This window comes from Telopea speciosissima, chromosome 9, assembly GCF_018873765.1.
Source record: "Telopea speciosissima isolate NSW1024214 ecotype Mountain lineage chromosome 9, Tspe_v1, whole genome shotgun sequence".
Lineage (NCBI taxonomy): Eukaryota > Viridiplantae > Streptophyta > Magnoliopsida > Proteales > Proteaceae > Telopea > Telopea speciosissima.
In genome coordinates, this window is record NC_057924.1 from 63,815,539 (window position 1) to 63,830,927 (window position 15,389).

A 15,389-nucleotide genomic window follows, 5' to 3' on the forward strand; every position below is an offset into this window, starting at 1 on the left:
AAATCCCAATCCATAGTACAAGTCCATATACGAGCGTCTGTGCATCTGATCGGGTCTCGCAAAACTCAATAAAATACTTTGTTCAAATAATTATAAATAATGTATCATTTTATGTAAAATAGATTTTTGCAAACCCATTTCCAAAATGGCACTGGATCCAGATTCTGATCCGACCATGCACAAACAGTCTCTATCTTGGTGTTCCCCAATCGGGCAGTGGTGACCATGTTGGACAACTCCTTCACTCACAAAGTGTTCACGTATTCCCAGAACACCGACTTTGACTCGCTTGAGTCTCAGTCATTGATGAACCAAAGAATGCGATCACACTTTGCAGTGACAGGGTTCCCTCAGGTACAGGGTGTCGGTGACACATGCCTATCCCTTCCTACATCTGGCAGTAATACATGAGGGAACCGACAAAGTAGATTCTTCGCCAATGCACACATCAAACATGTGAGCACTCGCATTCGTACCCTGACATCACATGTCTAGGCATACCCAATGTGACGACCATATGATAAGGGTGCCCAGCCCAAACCCTAGTCGTGACTACCATTTTAAGTATAACTTACGAACACATAATTCTCAAAAAGTTTATATCTTATGTGACAATATTAAACAAGAATGTATAAATGTTCAATACAAAGGTAAATAGGGTTGAACCGGACCGAACTGGGTTTGATGGACACACACTTGTCCAACATCGCGCCCCAGGGCCCGATGACCATGCCTATTCTCACTGGGCAGATGAGGTCTGCCTCTACTATATTTCTTTCGTCCATGGCCTTCGCTTCCCCATCCCCCGCTTTGTGGAGTTGGTGTTGGAGCATTATCACCTTACCCCTGGGCAGGTGTTGCCCAACTCTTGGCAGGTGGTTCTGGGCTTTTATTTGTTCTTTGCCCGGTTGGGGCGTGCCGCTACCGTCCCCCTGTTCTCGTATTTCTATGTGTTGAAGAAGGGGGAAGGCGGATGTTATCACTTCGCACGTCGCCTCCCTAAGGGGTCCCTTGCTTCTATCGATCCTCTTGTGGGGATCACCCATTCGGTGAAGATGTGGAAGGACCACTTCTTTTTTGCCTTGGTCCCTCGGTGCGCACTACGGTCTACTTGGGAGGCCGTTGATGTCAAGAGTGTGAACCTTCCCCTTAAGTTGAGTGACTTTGAGAGTGAGTCCCTCCAACGGTGTCAGGGATGCAACCCGTTCGACGTCCGTGAGTTGGATTCAGAGGCCTTCTTATGCCTTTGGAAATTGAGTCCGAGTAAGATGCTTGGCTCCTTTGGTATTTGCTTATGTACCTTCATTATGTGTGCCTGTTGTCTGACCTGTTTCATGTTTCTTGATTGGATGTTGTTGTGCAGTGGCTATTCGACCAGACCTTAGCGTCTTCCGCTCGGACCTGTGGAAGTGGGGTGCTCAATCCGCCCCCCCTGGGGTTGGTTGTGCGGCTTCGTCCGCTCCTACTTCTTCTCCTTCCGCAGTGGTTGGGACCAAGTGGAAAGGTGGTCCTGATCCCTCTAGTGCGGCGAGGACTGGGCCACGCATGCTTCTTCCTCGGACGTCTCCTCCCGCCTCTGCATCTAGATCTGTTGTTCCACCCCCCTCTAAGGGCAAAGGGGTGACTCCTCCGTCTGTTAAGGCTACTGTAGCTCCTCTGACCTCCTCCTCTTTGGTGCTTCCTTGGGATCTTCAGGAGGGAGCGACGTTGGCTAGTCGTGGCGCATGTCGGGAGTGGCTGGATATGGGGAGGCTTCCTGCGGAGCGTTCTGTTGTTCCGGGATTTAGCGATGCCTTCCTGTCGCAGAGCCTTTATCAAGAGCTAGCTTCTATGAGTCATTCTTCTTTGTCGTTACTTTTCGTGTCATTGCTTCTTTTGTGCTTGTGAATGTCCTTTGACTGCCATGTTGGTTGCAGGTCCAGCACCTGGTCACAGAGGCGGTGCTCCATCTAGAGGGTCATGCTTTTCGCGAGGTCCAACGGAAGCGAGCGATGCAGAGTATGGAGAGGGAGCTTTAGGGTCATAAGGCCGCCCAGGAGGAGGTTGTGGCTCGCGAGAGGAGTGTCTTGGAGGAGCTCAGGGTGGCTACTGCAATGGCTGTTCAGAGTTCATCTAGAGTTCGGGCTTTGGAGGAGGAGCTTCGCGCCTTGAGGCAGAGTCACGAGGCGGAGCTTTCTGAGGCAGGGGAGCGTGCGGTAGCAGCCTATCAGCGATCTCCTAAGATTACTGTGTACTTTTATAAGTACAACCAAGAGATCTATGACGCAGGCGTCAGGGACTTGGTGGCTCACATTTTGGAGAAGACCCCAGGTTATGATTTCTCAGAGTTTTCGAAGGTCACCACACTGCTCCCTGAGACTGCTTCTGGGGTTTTTGCTTCACCTGAGGAGGGTGTTGCGGAGACCGAGGAGGGCGTGGCTCTACCGGAGGAGAGCGTCACCTGCTGGATCGGATGCCGCTCCTCCTTCAGATGTTCCCTGATCTTATAGGTGTTCTTTGGATGTTGGACCTTTGGGTTTGAGCTCTTGGATTGTGACCCTTACTTCCTTCTCAGATTGTAGTATTTGACTTTTTCTTCCTTCGATGTGGATGTAGTACTTATGTGATCGTTGTTGCTTCGTTGAGTCCCTTCCTTATTTGTAACCCCTGGTGATCTGTGGTATTTAGGGGAGTCAAGTCTTAGTAGTTAGCGGACCCTTATGGCCAACGGGCCTTGGTGGCATTGCGCCTTGGTGGTCTATGGACCATGGTGGCCAACGAGCCTTGGTGGCATTACGCCTTGGTGGTCTACGGACCTTGGTGGCCAACAGGCCTTGGTGGCATTGCGCCTTGGTGGTCTACGGACCTTGGTGGCCAACGGGCCTTGGCGACGATGCGCCCTGGTGGTGGACCTTATCCTTACGCCTCAGTGGTCGACGGACCTTGATGTGTGTGGTGGGAGTGCTTCGATTGAGTAGTAGACAAGTATTTCGAAACCAACTGTTTACTTTAGATAAAATTTGTCAAATTATCCTTGAAAATTGTAATGTAATCTACTGCTACTGCTACTACTGCTGCTACTGCTACCACTATTGTTGACGGTGTTGTTGCCGTGACTTCTACTGATAGTATTTCTTCAAGTGTTCCGAGTTCCAGGTGCAGTCTACCTTCTTGCCCCCCGGAGTTTTCAAGCGGTATGTCCCTGGACGTATCTGCTTGGAAACTATGTAAGGTCCTTCCCAATTGGCTGATAGTTTTCCTTCCTTCCTTGGCTGTGACGCACTTGCCCTTCTTAGGACTAAGTCTCCCTGATGGAATAATCGTTCTCTCACCCTGGCGTTGTAGTACTTGGTTGTTCGTTGTTGATATGCCACGTTCCTCAACAACGCCTTCTCACGTACCTCGTCCAGGAAGTCCAGGTTTGCGCGCAGTCCATCTGTATATGTTCTTTCATTGAAGTGTAGTACCCTATGAGACATGGCTAGGACTTCCACCGGTGCCAATGCTTCTGTGCCATATGCTAAGCGAAATGGGCTCTCCCCTGTGGGTGTCCCTACTGTGGTGCGATATGCCCATAGAACGCTTAGTAGTTCCTTGACCCATTTCCCTTTGGCTCCTTCTAACCTTTTCTTTATTCCATCCAGCAACGTTCTGTTGGTCACCGCCGCCTGACCATTGGCATGTGGGTAGGCTACCGAGACAGGTCGATAGTCAATGTTGTAGCTCTAACAGAAGGCTCTGAACTTGGGGTTGTTGAACTGCTTCTCATTGTCAGAGACTATAATCTTGGGCACGACAAACCTGTAGATGATGTCGTCACAGACGAACTTCTCCATTTCATTCTCTGTGATCTTGGCTAATGGCTTGGCTTCCACCCACTTGGTGAAGTAGTCTATGGCGACCACTAAGTACTTGCAGTTACCTGACGCTGCCGTGAAGTCCCCTAAGATGTCGACCCCCCACATGGCAAAGGGAATGGGGTTGAGGATCGATGTCAGCTTGGTGGCGGGTAGATGGGGTACTGGGGCGAACAACTGACTTTGCTCGCAGGTCTTGACGTACTGGATGGCTTCCACTTGCATTCTCGGCTAGTAGAGCCCCTAGCGGAGGAATTTATAGGCTAGGTGTCTTCCTCCCATGTGGCTTCCGCATATCCCTTCATGTACCTCTACTAGGGCGTATTGGGCTCCCTTGGGTCCTAGGCACCGAAGTAATGGTGTTGTGGCTCCCCTCTTGTACAGTACTCCATCGAGGACGGTGTACTTTGCAGCTCTCATCCTTACCTTTTTTGCTTCAACCTTGTCCTCTGGTAGGATGTCATTCTGTAGGTAGTTAAGTATAGGGTCCATCCAGCTAGGTCCTTCCTCAATCTCATTAACCTGCTTCTCCTGATACATTGGGTTGTGTAGTATTTCAACATATACTGCACTGGCCAGGTTTTTGAGTTCATCATTGGTTAGCCTGGACAGTGCGTCTGCGGTGGCGCTGTCGATCCTGGGAACCCAAACCATCTCTAACTTCACGAACTCCCCGATCAATTCTAGAGCACGTGCCAGGTATGATGCCATTCGCTCGACCTTCGCTTCATACTCTTTGTTCACCTGGTTCACTACAAGTTGGGAGTCACACTGGATGGATAGGTGGGTGACTTGAATGGCTTTAGCCACCCAGAGCTAGTAGTGCTTTGTACTGTGCTTCATTGGTGGATGCTGGGAAGGTGAATCGGAGGGCGTACTGGATTCAAAATCCTTTAGGGCTAGTAAGTATGAAGCCAGCCCCACTTCCAGTGGCATTGCTCGAACCATCCACGTACATCTCCCACGAACCTCGATCTTGGTCCTCTAGTTCCTCCGTTTCTGGTTCGTTCTCTGGCAGGGTACATTCAACGACAAAGTCTGCCAGGGCTTGGCCTTTTATTGTCGTCCTGGGCTGGAACCTGATGTCGTGCTCACTCAACTCGTCGATCCAGGCAATCAACCTTCCGGAGACGTCTGGCTTGTGCAATACCTTCTTTAATGGTAGGTCGGTAAGGACCATGATGGTATGGGCTTAGAAGTAAGGCCTTAGCTTCCTTGCCGCGATCACCAATGCATAGGCAACCTTCTCAATTCTGTGTACCTAGTCTCTGCATCAATCAACACATGACTGACATAGTAGATAGGTCTCTGTACCTTACTCTCTTCCCTCAACAGTACCATACTCACTGCGATAGGGGTCGCCGCCAAGTAGATCTGCAATTCTTCATTAGGTTCTGGTCGTCCAAGCAGTGGTGGACTCCTAAGGTATTCCTTTAGCTCCTCAAATGCCTTCTGGCACTCCTCCGTCCAGGTAAAGTCTTTAGGACTTCGAAGATTCTTTAATGTCTTGAAGAAAGGCAGACACTTGTCTCCTGACCGTGACATGAACCTTGAAAGGACGGCGATCCTTCCATTTAACCTTTACACTTCTCTGACCATCTGAGGTGGTGCCATCTCTTGAATGGCTTTGATCTTGGAGGGATTGGCTTCTATTCCACGTACTGAGACCATGAACCCCAGGAATTTCCCTGACGTTACCCCGAACACACACTTCGCAGGATTTAGTTTCATCTGGTTTCTTCTCAGTACAGTGAATGCTTCTTCCAGGTCAGTCAAGTGTTGGTGGGCTCAGACGCTCTTTACAAGCATGTCATCCACGTACACTTCCATATTGCGCCCGATCTGTTCCTTGAACATCCTGTTGACCATTCTTTGGTAGGTGGCTCCTGTGTTCTTTAGCCCGAACAACATGACGCGGTAGCAGTAGTTCTCCTTGTCTGTTCAGAAGGCGGTGTAAGACTCATCATCCTCATCCATGAGGATCTGGTTGTAACCTGAGTAAGCATCCATGAAACTCAGCATCTTGTGCCCCGCGGTGGCGTCAATTAATAAGTCGATCCTGGGTAGTGGGTACTCATCCTTTGGGCATGCCTTGTTCAAGTCAGTGTAGTCGACACACATTCGCCACTTCCCATTTGGCTTGGGTACCATGACCACGTTTACGAGCCAGGTAGGGAACTTCTCTTCCAGGATGAACCCTGCTTGGCTCAACTTCTTGACCTCTTCCTTGATAGCCGTCTGTCGGTCGAGGGTAAAATTTTGTCTCTTCTGCTGGACGGGCTTCCTGATAGGGTCTATGTGTAGTCTGTGCTCTGCTATGGACCTGGGTACGCCTGGCATGTCGGCAGTCAACTATGCGAAGACATCCATATTGCTCTGGAGGAGATGTCCCAGCTCTTCTTTCTGCCCCTTGCTCACAACGAGCCAACCTACACAACTTTGGAGGGATCGTCCCTGCTGAGTGGCCAGGGGACAAGGTCCTCCATTGGTCTTCCTCTCTTCTCTGTCAGTTCATCACTCTGGTCGTAGACCAGATTCTCCATGCACAATGCCATCCCTCGTGTGTTGCCTTTGTTTTTCTTCACAAAGGTGGCATAGCAGTCTCTAGCTTTCTTCTGGTCACCTCGGACTTCACTCACTCCATTGTCAGTGGGGAACTTCATCTTTAGGTGGAGCGGAAATACGACACCTCTAAGGGCTATCAGAGATGGTCGCCCTAGGAGACCGTTGAACGACACCACGGACTTGACGACCATAAAGTTCACCATGATGGTCACCAGTCGAGGGTGTTGTCCAAAGGTGACGGGTAGCTCTATGGTGCCTCTGATGGAGGCCGTGGCGCCCGAAAACCCATTGAGGTAGGTAAGCTCTGGCTTGGTCATCTCCGAACCCGAACTGGCGGTAGGGTTCCAGTGAGAGCACATCCACGGATGCCCCTGTATCTATCAGCACCATGTGCACTGGTCGGTTAGCTATCTCCACCTGTACTACCAGGGCGTCCTCATGTGGAAAGCTCACACCTTCTAAGTCATCATCCGAGAAGGAGATCACCGTCTCAGACTTGGTTACCTTGCTTGGCTTCTCCGCTACTCCCACGAACCTGGCATGGGCTTTGGCCTTCCTAGTAGACTCCTGCCCCGGTCCTCCTAGTATGGTGAGGATGGGGGCTCCCTTGGTGCCACTAGGCTCGGCTGCATCTCTTCGCTCCTCTGGGTAATCTCTCTCTCGGTCCGTCCTTCTTTCTTCCCTTCTGGGTTCTTCTCTTTCTCGGTCACGACCTCTATCTCCTTGGCCGGACCGGCCATCACGTCTCCCCTTCACGTACTTGTTCAAACTCCCTGCTTTCACAAGGCCTTCTATCTCCCTCTTTAGTTGGTAGCATTCTTCTGTGTCATGCCTATAGTCCTTGTGGAAGAGACAGTACTTGTTGGGGTTGCGCTTCTCAGGTCCTGCTAGCATGGGTCGTGGCCATCGAATTAGGTTACGGTCCTGGATCTGCATAAGAATTTGGGACCTGGTGGTGTTCAGCGGTGTGAACTCTGGACTGCCTACTCTCTCACTCCTCTCTGGGCAACGGTCACTTCTTCCTGATAGGCGATCACCCTTCTCTTGTCAATGTTCGGTCCTCGACCTCTTACTCTCTTTACGGTCATCAGGTGCTGACCTCTTATTGTCCTGTGGTTTGGCTTTGATCGCCTTCTGTCGAGCTTGCACTATCTCGACCATGTTAGCGAACTCGTTGCATCGCTCCAGTAGCTCTTTCATGGTCCTGGTCTCATGACGTGCCAGGTCCTTGATCAACTCCATATCACGGTTGCCCCTAGCTAAGGCAGCATGCTGGGTCTAGTCGTCTAGGTCTCTGACCTCCAAGGACTCCTTGGTGAACCTACTGACATACTCCCTGAAGGACTCCCCAGGGTTTTGTACACGTTCAGTAGATTGACCGTGGTCTTCTTCTGCTTGACGCTGCTCTGGAAGAGGGTCACGAACTGTTCGTATAGCTCCATAAATGATCCAATTAACCGTGGTTGCAATCTGGAAAACCATGAGGTCGCCGCACCCTTGAGGGATGCAGGGAAGGCTCGACAGGATACCACGTCCGATCCACTATATAGTGTTATCATGCCATTGAAATAGTTGATGTGGTCATTAGGGTCGGTGGTACCATTGTAGAGTTCAAAGGTAGGTAACCTGAACCTGGATGGCAGTGAGGCTGACATGATCTCTTCTGAGAAAGGGTGTTGTCCAGGGATTGAGTGTGTCTTGCCCTTGGTTTGATTCTTCAATCCTTCCAGTTTCTTGTCCAATTCTCGGAGTCTTTTGTCTAACTCTTCATCCCGTGCTTGTTCCCCACGCCTTACTGGTTATTCACTGCGAGCTCGCTCACGTTCTCTCCTGGAAGTCCCCTCCCACCTTGACTGTTGGCGGGATGGTGAGGGGTCACGCCGTGATGAATCCTGTCTTAAACGCGAGGGGGTTCCTTCACGGTAAGTCCGGCTTCGCTCTGGTGCATGACTTCCTCCTAGTCGACCATCAAACACCGATCTTCGAATGGACCCTTCAAGGTTAGGTACCACGGATCGGTGTGATGGTGTTCTCCCCCTGTCCGACCGTGCTGAAAGGTCCACCATTCTCCCCCTAGGTTGGGAAGGCTCTCCCCATTGCCTGGTGTGCCTCTCTGACCTGTCACCCCTGGGAGGTGTCCTCTTGGGGCTCTGCTCCTGTCGAGGGTCCGTCCTACTATGGTGTGATGTTGCTCGCTGCCTCAGGTAGTCACGGAAGAGTTATTGCTCATGGAGGATCTGTCGTTGCAGGTCGTTGATTTGACCCACAGTGGCTGGTGCATTGGGATCAAGTACCGCCTCCACCCCCACTTCGTTGTTGGGCTCGCCCACTGCGACTTGATCGTCAATTGGGTTTTCCCTCTCCAGAGAGACATAGTCACTGGCTCTGCGACGTGAGCTCTCTGGAGGAAGTAATGCGTTCCCCTCTCTTGGGGCATTGTTGGTGGAGGGAGCAGTCTTCCTGCATGCCATGATTGATCAGTGATGGAAACAAGCTAGTAAAGGTAATGGCTAGCGTTGTTCCCACAGACGGTGCCAATCTGTTGCGTCGAGAAATCGCTCGACTTGATCAACGACTGGGTTTTCCCTCTCTAGAGAGACATAGTCATTGGCTCTGCGACGTGAGTTCTCTGGAGGAGGGGATGCGTTCCCCTCTCTTGGGGCATTGTTGGTGGAGGGAGCAGTCTTCCTGCATGCCATGATTGATCAGTGATGGAAACAAGCTAGTAAAGGTAATGGCTAGCGTCGTTCCCACAGACGGTGCCAATCTGTTGCATTGAGAAATCGCTCAGCGGTCCTTCGAGTGTCATAACCTGCAAAAGACCCTGGGTGGCAAAGGAGACCTGTGTGGTTCCGACCTAGGGCTCTCCGATGCCTAAGTTAGATCTCTCTGAGCAAACAGATGAGTGAATAGTAGAATTCAAGCTCCCCTGATGGGGTAGAGTACCTTCCCTTTATAGTAGTGCATGGCGGTGTGGAGAGTCCCAGTTGATGTAGTGTGGCCTTCGTGGTGGATAGAGTCCTTGGGCATCTGGGCTTATCCTTGATTGATTGTCTTCCCATGAGACATGGTGTCTTTGATAGACTTGGTATCCTTGATGGATAGACTGTAGATAGATTCTGGGTGTTTGAGTCCATTGTGGGTACGTTGACTGATAGGCGGTGGCCTAGAGTCCTGGAGATAGTGTACGTCTTGCAATTGAAGGCGGGGCCTAGAGTCCGTTGTGTCTGTCCATGTGCATAGGGTCCACGCCAAAAGAGGGGGGTTCGCCCAGGGGGAGCTTGCTCAGGGGGAGTTCCCATAATTTGACAAATGCACCATCATCTACCATGAGACTGTCCATGTCTCTAAAGAGACAAATGCACCCCCATCATTTGCATTGCTCTAAAGACTCCTTATTGTATTGCTTGGACCTATGCATTGTCCCGCTTCCTTTGTTTGTGGATCAAACTTTCAGTTTGTTAAGAGTAGGGATGATGATCCATGGTAGGGAGATTGTAGTAAAACTGACAGGCAAGGGGTGGTTGGATTCGGATCATGATATAGGGAGACTCAATTGGAATTTGAATGCTTACGTATAATGTATTGTGGAAGAATGCGATTTTGGTCATGTTTGGTGATAGAGTGTTGCCCATTACAAGATTAGAAGAGACAAGGTCAATTAAGCTATTCCCCTGGATTGTTCATGTTTGGAGACCAAGGGTGCCTTTACCTCAAAATCCTTTTGGAGAAATTGCATGGCATCAAGGAGACAATGAGTGTTTTATACCATAAGTGTAGAACTAATTACAATAAGCATGACTAATAGTATCATTTACCCCAAAGAAGATAAAGAAAGAATGGTTATCATTTCTTACTAGGCACGTCCAAAGCCCAAAAGTTTGTCTAGACTGCACATTGGGTTGTATCGCATAGTAATTTGGATGGTATTGGACTTCATTGGACTTTTATTGATTAGTTTTGTGTATCAAATGGATCTCTTATTCCCTTGTTCAGATGTCGAAGACCACCAAAGATAAAGCACAATATTTTATTTATAAGAGGATACACGACTGAAATTGAGCTTATAATTTAAAATTTAGGGGAAAAGAACTCTATCCAAGAGTATAGCTCCTGTGCCTAGACACAACATGCGGCCAAATGACCACTCTGCCCCCATAAAAGGTGTAAATCATATCTTTGTTGATGCTTCCGCGTGCACTCCCTTTGGCCCTACACTAACGCTGATCGCGTTCCCTAAAATTTAATTGGTGGATAGTTTAAACAATTCTCTAGATATTGATTTGACACATTACACACACAACTATAATTTTTGGCAAAATAGGGGAAAATTACAGAACTTTCTAGTTTGGTTCAATTATTCTTTTTTTTTTTTTTTTTGTGGGTAAAAGGAAAATCATTCATAAGGACGCAAAGAACTCATGGATGGAGGATAATAGTGCTCTAGAATCCATGGATCGAAAATGGGCCAGACTGTTGTATGTGTCAAAGACAAGGCCCTCATTGCCATGGAGTCAGCTATGTTATTTATCTCCCTTGGATCAAACAAGAAATCACAAAATACAAAGTAGGACTTTCAGTGATATATATCATCTAGAATTGGCCTAACATGTAATGGGGATGTATTGGAACAATCTTGGAGGAAGGTAACCATATCCTTGTTATTAGATTCCACTAGAATCTGCTCAAAACCTTTTGAAATTGCTTCAAGCATCCTAACCAAATGGACAAGCTTTCCCTTCGGTTGGATTGGAAAAAGAAGATGGTTCAGATATTGAAAACAAAGGCCGACCATGGTGATCACGAAAAATATAACCAACACATCCTTTTCATAGAATCTAGAATGTGGTTAGCATCACAATTGATCTTGAAACATTCAACAATGGTGGACACCAATGCTACATTTGGTTGCACTCCCGCTCCATGGGAGTCAATCTTAGACAGAATTAATATTTCTTGATTTTATTTCGATGGAATGATCATAGACAGAATTAATATTTCTTGATTTTATTTCGATGGAATGAGAAACAATTTTTTGTAAACCTACTCCATTCTCAATTCCAAAACACCCAAAAAAAATAGGAATATTTTTTTATAAAAACTTATACCGAAATTAATTCCAAAATACAAATAATTGGTTCATGAAATTTTTTTTTTTTAAAAAAAACAAAGACTATCATTTTTGCTCATTTTTGCAAGATTGGATAATTCCAAAACATCAACTCATTCATGACTCTCTTTTTTTGGGTTTTTGTCAAATGCCCCCTTAAAATGTCAATTTATCCAAATGCCCCTTACAACTTTTCTAATTGTAAACTCCCCCTTATTTTCAAAACAATGTAGCACTTTGGTCTCTGCCATTAATTTGAAACGTTAAATGTTAGTTCTAGGGTATCTAATGACTAAAATACCCTCATCTTCTCCAAATGGTTTAGGGTTTGAAACTGAAAATCAAACCCTAAACCATTTGGGGAAGATGAACCCTAAAATCAAACCTCCAAAAATGAAAATTAAACCTCCAAATGGCTTGAATTCCACATAGAGGAAATGAAGTAACAGTTGTGGCAGTCTAGTTTTTCAAATTTAATAATTCTTAGATCCCAAGAACAGATGCTCCATTTAATTACCAGGCTGTCACCAAGCTGCCATGAACCCTCAACTGCAATTGAAGGCCATGAACTTGCAGGGATGTTCAATTCTCAACTCTCCTCTGCTTCTATTCCATCTCTCTGGCAATCCGTAATCAAAGTGCAATTTTTTCAGCTTTTTCCAGGGAATCTCATAGATATGGATCGGTATCAAAATGATCCCTATCCCATTCCCAAATACTAAAACCTTGCACCACAGCAGGCAAAATATCAAAAGTAGCATCAGGCCTAGCAAAATGATTTCAACTAATCCTTCATGATATTGGGAGAAATGTGAGAAATAAACTCTAACATTTGGTTGCCAAAGCAACCAAAGAAATCCAAGTTATTCATTCTTTGTTACACACGGTATACATGAGAACAGATTGTACGAAAACCAACATAATCCCGCATTAGGTTGCCAAAGCAAACTAGAGAAATCCAAGTTATTCATTCTCTGTTTTACAAAGTATACATGAGAACAGATTGTACAAAAAACACCATAATCTTGTAGTAAGATAAGATTTCCTATGTCAGATAAATTATACCAGTAGAAGCGTTCAAACAGGTTGAATCTCATTGGTGCTCAAGAACCTAGCATTTGAGGATTTAGAAATCTCCAAGTCTTCTCAGACTCATCAGCCGCATTATTAGCAATCAAGGCACAGGCATGCTCTAGGGATCAAGTTTGACATTCAACTTGAGAATATATCTTATTTGTACACTTTTTGAGACTCTAGGAGGACCATAAAGTTTCTTCTAAGCCAGGATTGTGAGATAATAGACTTAGCGATTTTTAGATATTGCCATTGTATCTTGTTTTTTGTGCACCATTGGAGAAGATGAGGGTATTTTGGTCATTAGATACCCTGAAACTAACATCTAACGTTTTAAATTAACGACAGAGACTAAAGTGCTATATTGTTTTGAAAGTTGGGGGAATTTGCAATTAGAAAAGTTATAAGGCGGCATTTGGACAAATGGGCATTTTCAGGGGGCATTTGACAAAAACCCTTTGTTTTTTTAGGGAAAAGAACGCCACCTGGTCGCACAGTGCACGCCGCCCCTAAGTCCAAACATAGGGGTGCAAGTAATGACCGTCGCATCCCTTGAAAAGATGGAAATGATCATGGGTGTGGTGGTCATTTTGTGCACCGTTGTGTCTAGGCGCAGGGGTGGTATGTGCTGCGTCACCGGATGGCATTCTCTTTCCCTTTTTTTTTTTTTTTAATAAATCAAAGACCATCATTTGTGTAAGATAGAGGATGGGATTAAAATCTTCTTCAACCATTCGTCATCCAACAACATGTAGCAGAGCTCAAATAGGTGGGTTACTCTTTTCTTTTTCTTTTTTGGTTTTAATTCTTGACTTTGCAGGTCCCCATAGAACTGCAAGGTGAGGTGTTGTTGCTGGGGCTGCTTCTATGCAGGGAGCACTAGGGCAGGAGGGATGGAGTAGAGAGGAGTTGGCTTGTTGCCTGAATGCCGTGATAGGCATGAACGACGCATTGCGCGAGGGTTGGAGAAAACCAAACGGATCTAAAACCGAAGGGGTTTCAAGTGGGTTTGCCCTAGCGAGCATGGGGGATTTAAGGTGAGCACGAGGGTATTTCATGTGAGGTGTGTTGTGGGGTGGTTCTTGTTAGAATTTTAGTTCTAATAAAATTCCATATGGACATAATTAAATCCCTAAACCAGGCTAATTAAGGTTTTGGTCTAATAAAGTGGGGTCATTAAGTTATATTAGAAGTCTAATGTGGACTGGCTTAGTGTGGGCCAGATAGATTCCTATTGGGACTGTGATGAATCAGACCCTATAGGGATTACTATATTAGGAGAGCTAGGTCCCCCCTCTACCCATAACAACTAATTATTCTCAATCACTATTGAAGAGTGCATTCTGGAAAGAGAGGGAGATATTCAGTGTTCATCGCCTCTGCGCATACGGTATTCTCATCAGGCCAGTTACTTTAGGAATAGAGGGGAAGCACCTAGATCTTTATTCTTTATTTTCCGCTGCAATCATCATCACTATGGATGCAAAACAAGGTCAGTGGTTCTATCCCTATTTTTTATTATTTATTTGATTGTGTTCTTGAACGCCCTATGGAGATCCTGGCTTTTGGGATTTTGTCCCTATTCGGATCGATTTATTCTAACATGTGGTATCAGAGATTCCATAGATCCGTTCTTGAACCTATATGGATTCAAAATAATAGAACATAATAAGGGAATCGAAAATTTTTCGGTTCGAATCAAGTTTTTTAGGATTTTTTCAAAAAACCCGTACGGATACTGGCATTCTGTCGGATTTTTTTTGGGCGAAAGTCGAATCTGACTATACAGGCAAGTAGAGCATTAAAAAACAGAAATTTCGATATGTGGATCGTCGCCGGCGGCAGTCGCGGGTGATCTCACTCGCCGGCTGAAGTGAAAAAAAAAAAAAGAAATCTGGGGTTTTGCTATCGTGCGCCCCTGACAGGTATAAAGGCTACTAACGTGCGTCGATGGGCTGGGTCGACCCGTTTTATGGCCCGAAAACCCAACCCGTTGACTCGAATTATGACCCGGTCAAACTTGGTCCGAACCCGATAGGACCAGTCCTGAACCGGTTTGCTCGAACCGGGGTTGAACCAAATTGATTTGATTTGACTTTTCGGACCGGTTTGACCAGTACAGTCAATCGAATTTGGACTTGAGCTTTCTGGGGGCTACGAGACTCCATTTGGGGTCCCATTTTTTGCGTTGGCTCTATTTTTCTGTGCTCTACACAGTGGTGCCCTCTGTTTTGATCAGATATGTATATTTTAAATACTTTTGGTATTCTTTTGATGCATGCCCTATTCTGAAATTTAACGATTCGTTCCATTGGGAACCGAACTAATTTTCTGACTTACTGGAATACCTACTTTGATGAACAATACTGTTGGCATATTTGTGTTAATTTTGAGACAGTTAAGCCCCTTGTCATAAAGTATAAAATAACACAATTTATTTAAGGATGTAAGTAATTTTGGAATATCCCAAGAGAGGGTTCCATGGGTTTGACAGGATGCAGCCGCCAAAGCGACCTTCCTTATTGGATTTGTGAAACACCGGTCTCATACAGTTGTGGGATGTCCTTCAACTCTAATGTGTGGTCATACACCCAAAGGTGGTGATCATGTATTGGTACTTAAAGGGGTACATATACAGTATGCATATAAATAGGCTGACCCTAGAATTCTGCACACCCAAAGGTGGTGGATTTTAAAAGTTGAGCTGTATTCCCATGGCCACTGGTATGTAGGGATTTTTACAATTACATATTGGGAATTCAGTCCAAAGGTATTTTCACAATGATGTGTGTAAAATTCTCATA